Genomic DNA, 7,987 nt, shown 5'->3' on the forward strand with positions numbered 1-7,987 from the left:
AAATAGAATACTTTGTATGACCAAAGGTATGTGGACAATTGACCAATCACTCATATGTGCTTGTTGATCATCCCATTCCAGCGTTATTCCCCTTTCACTGATATAATAGCCTCCACTTTTCTAGGAACAATTTCCATCAGATTTTGGAGCATGGCTATGGGGATTTGTGTTCACTCAGCTAAAAGGGCATTAGTAAGATCTGATACTGATGTTCTGTAAAGAGGCTTCAGTCTGTGTTCCAGTTCATCCTAAAGGTGTTCAGAGTAGTTTTGAGTTAAAGACAGGGTGCTGACAATCAAGCTCATCTTAACATATTGTGTCTTCATGGAGCTTGCTTTGTGCACAGGGGCATTGTTATGCTGGAACAGGTAACAGGTAAAGATATTTTAAACAGTTGTGTGCTTCCAGTTTTGTGGCAACAGTAGGATTACCACATATAGTAGTGATGGTGAGAAGTCCACATACTTTGACTATATATTATATATCATAAGAAGAGATAGGCACATTAAACAATTAAATTATTTGTAATTTGCAATTTCATTTTAATAAACGAAGACAAATATGTGAATCTACATGGAAGTATGGTTAAACATGGACAGGAAGAGTTATTTGATTTCAGTTTCTGCAGGCACTGCAGGTTGCATGGACACACACGGGTATGTGTAAGCAGATGGAGGTCATGATGTAAGCAGAAGGAGGTCATGTGTAAGCAGAAGGAGGTCATGTGTAAGCAGAAGGAGATAATCAAAGGTACTCTTAGATATTATGAGAAAACAATTACACCTGCAGTAGATCATTATTTGGAAAATAATGTGTGCAGCATATTGCGAGGTATAAATAATAATAATAATTAATAAAGTCACAATAATAATAATTAACAAAGCTAAACCTAAATTCTTCATGGTTAATGAAGCATTGTGGACTGCAGCATGTTAATTAAGATTAACATTCCAATGTCCCTATAAAGTATTTAAAGATCATTCTGTAAAGATGTATCTGCATTGTATTCAGTGTATACCTAGGGGCCATGCTCGAGACATGAGATTTATTTTTTCTTGAATTTTTAATATGAATGTTACTTATTTTTCATCTGTGTCTTTTTGAATCCTTCCAGTAGTCTCTGTGCATATCATATTCCCTTTAATATTTAACTTTCTTATTTAAAATGCTTTTCACGTTGAAGTGTAATATTTTGCTTCCAAACACTAGTTGTCCAACAAAAAAAATTAATATTAGAGAAATATGTTTGCAGGTCAGCAATGTAAGCCACATATTACATAATATATTACATATTACATAATACACCATCAATTTTCAGACAAATAACTTTATCAAGGCTACTGCTTTAACTACTACTTCACCCCTGCCCTGTGAAGGTTGTTGGTGATGCAACTTTCTGTTGTTTTGGGTTTTTTCTTTACAGCTCTCTCAATGTTTCTGTCATCAACTGTTGATGTCTGGTTTTAAGTATACCAGTGGTGTCTTTATTTTTCAAGATAGGTTGCTCTGATAGATTTATCCTCTTTTCTTATCTTTAAGAGAGCTAGCTTTTCTCCCATAGACAGCTCTCTGGTCTTCATAATATTTGATCATTTTTAACCAAAAATGCAGTCTTCACAGTTGAAACCCAGAACCTAGATATCAAGAGTATCAATTGTTTAAGCAATCAAAATATCATGGCATGAATAAGTCACAAGAAACACCAGTCAGTCAGGCAAAAACCAAAGAATTGGTCTTACTGTTTCAAGACATTTGGATAGGGCTGTTTATTTGAGCTAAAATGGGTGAATATGATTCCTGCACACTTACCCATTTATGATGTATGACAAACACAAATAAATTTTATTTGCAGCAAAAATCTCAGAAATATCTGAAATATTGCCTACAATAATTGACCATTGATTTGCTGAGCGCTTTCCTTTACAGCCCACGGGCAATGCTGGACAGTTTATTAGGAAGTGTGAATGCAGGCAATATAAATCCTTCAGAGATTTATTAGTTTGGATTTGGCAGACAATAAACCTAAACAGACAAGATACTGTTTCAAGATGCTGGATGGAAGTGTAAAGGCATCTCTGATTATATTACTACATGGGCAGATAATGAATTTGTTATGAAATTCAAAATGTAAGGAATTGTTTTGGTGTGCCATGCTGTGTATAATTAAGGAACTGCATAATGACAGTTACAGATTGATGACTCAAAGGTGCTTTGAGCCTTTATAAATCTCCTGATGTAAAACAGAAGACAGAGGGCAGTACCAAATAATACAAACCAGCAAACACAGAATGGTTTGATGTAGAGTTATTAGAATACTCTATGCTTCTTACTCATACTTTAAAAAGTGCATCAACAGAGAATAAATAAAATATCAATTTAGAAGTGGTTCATGATCATAATTACAACATAGAACGCGTATGTCACTTTTAAGCCGAATGGATATAGCAAAATATTTTTACTGGGATCCTTTTCCTTTGGATTATACCTTGTATTCAATACTGTGTATGTTGACTGAAGTAATAAAGCTGACTCAATTTACCCTCCTGACATTGGGGACTGGTGAGCTGGTGCAAATTATTGACTTCAGTAATTCGTCTCAGGACCCTGCCAGCAATAGTGAAGCTGTGACAAGCCTTCTGTGCAAAATCAGCACTAGTGACAGCTTGTCAGACACATTTCATTCGCAAAAGTTTGCCATTAATTTCTCCCATAGCCATTCAATAGATGCTATTTACCCTACATGGTATTATAAGACAGTATAAAACAATAGCCATAATCATCTGTATTTGTGCTTTGTTAACTTTTCCAGCCCAAAACTGACAATATATGGCATTGTAATATCACACGGTTGCTTGTGATATACACAGCATCTTCGACAAGTATTGACTAAATGGTCACTTATTGAAAAATTCATTTGCAATTCCAATTAAAATAAATGTAGAAAAAGTTGTTAGCATTAATATGATTTTACATTATACATCATCTGGACTGGATTGTAGCAACATTTGTTGACTATTCATGCACTGCACTGCACAAAAGGCTTTATTTCACACAATTCCATGGTGTGGATAATTTGCTGAAAACATTCCCATGCTTTTAAATCTTTTATACTCCCGTTTTATTTATTCATTTATTATTTAGTCTGTAATGTTAAAATTATTACAACACTTGCTAAGGTCAGTCTATGCATTACCATGGCAACATGAAACATTGTGAATACAGTGTGCTATCCAATCTACAAGACAGAAGTCGCAAAAAGTATTGAAATGAGAACAGTTAGACACAATGTTGTATCCTTTTGCAATGTAACAAACATTATAATTTAATAGTTAATTTAATTTAATAGTTTTAAAAATAAAATACAAACACAATGTAACAAGTCTAAATAATGGTTTCTCAGGTTGAGCAAGACCTCTCTCTCTCTCTCTCTCTCTCTCTCTCTCTCTCTCTATATATATATATATATATATATATATATCTATATATATCTATATATGTGTGTATATATATATATGTGTGTATATATATATATATATATATATATATGCAAACTGGGATCAGCCCCAGCCATATCAGCTCAATTTATTTTTTGCAAAAGTGTGACAGTGTAGCACCCGAGTCTGGCCTCCCTGTGATTTATGCTTGAGTTAAACTTGGAAAAATAATCACATAAATAACCGTTCAGTGGCAACCAATCCATCAGAAGTATCACGTCCACCTCCGCATCTTGCAGCATCATGAGTCATTTTTAAATGATGCTCCTGTAAAGCACAAATGGAGCGCCACGAAAAAGCCCACTGGCAGCAGGTTTGTTAGCAGGATGAATGAACTGCTGCTATAGAGGTGTTCTTTTCATTCTCCACCAAAAAGTACATGAAAGAAAAAAAAATCATTTCAGCAAAACATTTTGCTCTACAGTTAATCTTGATTCCGAGCCCACAATCCATTGGTGTAGCTACAGGAGATTCAGTGATTCTCAACAAAATTGTGTTTAAGGCAGAAAATGATCGGATAACTGCCGAATGCTACAATAAGTCTGACATAAGGCTACAATACTTGGTACATGTGATTTTTTTGTCTGTAGAAAGGCTGGTTTATGGACTTCTTTCAATTAATTTATGCGTCTATATAGGTAGATGTTAGTCTATGACCATAACATAAACTGGGAATTACAGAAAATACAGAAGATTGGGATGTACAAATATTGTTCTGTTTTTGCACATTTTTATTCAATTGATACTTAGTGACTTTAATGTTAAACTATCATAGTACCTTTTTCATATATTGTAACTGACATGCATGGACCTCTAAAATGTCCAGCTCCCTCCATCCCCTAAAGATGAGAATTAATATCATCATTGTAGGAACAATTGCTTTCAACCTTCCTCTGTCAACACGTTATAGCAATTAGTGTTTTGAAGGTCAGTCAGTCATATTGTTTGGCCTCTTGATAAACCCTAAACAGATCCAACCATGTGCTTGTTTCTCCCTACATTTATTTATTTATATGCATAGGGGAGGTTGCTATTCAAGAAAGGTTTTTTTCTGAGATTATGAAGAGAAATAGTGTGTGCAAAGACCACAGCAGTGAGCTGTATAGTTTTTTCAAGCTATTGATTTTCATTGATTCTCACCTACACACACACACACACACACACAGTAAGCCCAAGGCTTCCTGTGTGATTGCCAATATAGGATGTTGAGTCACTAAAATGGTAGGAAGCAGTCAGTGAACTCTCTTAAATGAAAAAGAAATTGCTGGGTGGATCAAGAGAAAAATGAAGCCCCAGTTGTGAGGATGGAGTATCCTTGAGTTGATTAAAACCAGCCACATTAATGACCACAGAGGAGGTGTGTTAGTGGGAAGAGCAGCAGATGGTATAGGTTTGCAAATAATTATTTTCTTGCCTTAGCAGTCCCATCAGAGGCATTGCAGCTAAATTAAATACCGGTTTTGTCTGTTGTCTGTTGTTTTATATACACTGTACATACTCTATACACATATACATATAAATGTATATACATAAACAGTCCAGTCTATAAATATTTGAATAGAGACAATAATTTTCTTCTACAAGTGGAGTTGAAATTACATAATAAACATGAACTTAGTTGTTCCATGGCCACTTGTGTGCTTTCAAGTATGGCATTTGAAATCTGAAATCAGTTGCTGTTAACTCTAAATATAAAGTCCAAAGAGCTTTTACTGCTAGTGAAGCAGAACAGAAAGAATCAGTATAAACATTTGGTTTTTTTAAATAAGTGTGAGATCAATGGTGAGCTCAGGAACACCTGAAGAATAAGAGTTATTTTCCCAATGAAGAAAAATCCCTTCACAACAGTTAACCAAAGCTTCTCCTATTTTCTCATTGAATTGGTAACTGATATCTATTTCAATTCAATCTAATGTTTTATGATGTGTTCCTGTATGTTTCTAGGTACACATACACTACCAGTCAAAAGTTTGGACACACCATTTAATTCAGTGTTTTTTGTTTAGGGATTTATTTTCTACATTCTAGAACAATACTGGGGATTTCAAAACTATGAAATAACACACATGGACTTAAGTAATCCATATGTAATGACAACAAAAAACAGTCAGTTGTTATTTTAAGACACGAAGGTCAGGTGTTCTGGAATAGTTCTTGCAAGAACAGTATTGTCAAGTGCATTTGCAAAACCCATCAAGCACCATGATGAAACTGGCTCACATGAAGACCATCCCAGTAAAGCAAGACCAAAACTGACCTCTGCTGCAGAGGAGAAGTTCATTTAGAGTTACCAGCCTCAGAAATCACCAATTAACAGCACCTCAGATTAGAGCCGTTATGAAGGCTTTACAGAGCATCAGTAGCAGACATATCTCAATATCAACTGTTCAAACGACATTACTGTGTATTTCAGCCGCCTTCAGCATTGAAACATCAGGAAAGACCATGGAATTAGAAGGTGTGTCCAAACTTTTGACTGGTAGTGTACACCAAATGTAATTCACAGATGCATGTGCTATTACACTTGTGTTCAGACCAGGTCTGTTGTGTAAAACACCTTTTTCAATGGATGGCTAACATGAGACCAAGTTGACCTTCAAAGCTGTTTTGCGAAATATGAAGCAACATTCCCATAGTACTTTCTTTATGAACTTATGATTAGCAATGTAATTATTTAACAATAAAATGTCGCCTCAGGCTTCCTCATTAGGGATAAAATAGCTTATCATTTTTTTCTTCTGTGTTTCTATACTTCTGTAAAGCTGCTTTGAGACAATATTCATTGTTAAAAGTGCATTACAAATAAATTGAATTGAATTAAATTGAATAAATGAATTTAGATGTTGGCCAATTCTCCCAGTGGTTTGTATGTTTCTTATGTCTAAAGTATCAGGTCTACTCATTACTTTGCTGAAGCTGTAAGAGTTAATTTTATAATTAGAAGATTACACATGGGAGTTTCATTTATTATTGAATATAGAAACTCAGTTTCATTCTGCGTTATTTTCAGTACTGGTTAGTTAATTCATTGTACATAATACTGTTATACGTAACAATTCATATACCTCTTTGTTCTAACACTCACATGTCTTTTCAACTTTTGCTTAACTTTTTCTTATGTCCCTAACCCTTGGACTGCCTTTATTGCTTTGTTCTCTAGCTCAAAATGTCTTTTCACCCAAACATTCATAACAGAAATATACAAAAATGCTGCGCTTATGTAGGGCTAAAAGTTATATTTTCAATGTACAGCAAACTAACAGCATAGAGTTGAGGAGAACACCTCAATTTTAGTTAGAAACGAAAGGAAAAATGAAAGAGTGTTTGTGAAATCAGGTTATTTCCATGCTACAGACAATTTACAGTGAAACATTCTGCATATCTAGCAATGTAAACTTTTTGCATGATGTATTATAGACTTCTCTTATGCTCTCTCATGTCTTTTTATGTTTCAGCACTGAATCACTGTATCAGAGAGCAGGCCTCAGAGCAGAGAAACCATTTAGTGAGGTAGAATTTTTCTGTTAATTAGTGTGGCCTAGTGAATTGCACAACACTGTAAGAGAGAGAGAGATGTTTCTCTGACAGAAGTGCTGCGTTTACTTTGCCACCTGACAGTCAGGGGAAAAAACACAGTGCTCCATCAGAGCAGAGCTGACTGACTGACACAGCTGGTTAGCAACTCCAATAGGAATGAAGAGATGTTTATAAATGTGCAGTGCCCTAGAGAGATTCAACAGGCATCTGCCTCTCTGCTAAATCAAGAGCATCAATCTCATTCACCTGGCAGAACAGGCCTGGCTTGTCCATAAGGAGAGAAATCCTGGTTGCTTGGCTTGTTTTCGAGAGATTTCCATGCTGCTGAGTGACTGACAAATTCTGCATTCTCTCAACTGGTTTAAAAATAATGAAACTGCTAGTCTTACATCACAACTGGTTATTATTCTCCTCATATTCTCAAATTCTTTTAATCAAACGATGAAAAACAGAAAGCAATGCCCTGAGGAATGGACAAGAAGACTGGTGAGGAGAAGCATAGAGGTAATCTAATTCAAATTTTATTTGTCACATACACAATCATATACAGTACAGGGTTTCCCTGAACACAAGAGAGAACAGATGATGGGATGGCTGAGCTCTTTTACTATCTTCTTCACCTTGGTCCAGCACCACTTGCTGTAGATAGACATCTACATGATCAGATGTTATCAGATGTTATCAGATGTTATTGAGTCATTTACATAGGATCCAGTAATGGGATTGTCAAAAAACAAACATATTGGTAGAAAGGAAAGAGGGCGTAAAATTGTTATAGTGATAGGTATAGATTTTCTTAATTTTCTTATAGGTTGAAGACATTGGCAGTTACATTAAAGAAGAAAGGAGCTCTTGGTTGATCTTGTAGAAAGGACATTATTTACAGTTCCATTATTTTCTGTCCAGTGTCATCCAAATGAGGATGAGGTTCCCTTCTGAGCCTGGTTCCTCTCAAG

The sequence above is a fragment of the Hemibagrus wyckioides genome, linkage group LG06, assembly GCF_019097595.1.
Source record: "Hemibagrus wyckioides isolate EC202008001 linkage group LG06, SWU_Hwy_1.0, whole genome shotgun sequence".
NCBI lineage: Eukaryota > Metazoa > Chordata > Actinopteri > Siluriformes > Bagridae > Hemibagrus > Hemibagrus wyckioides.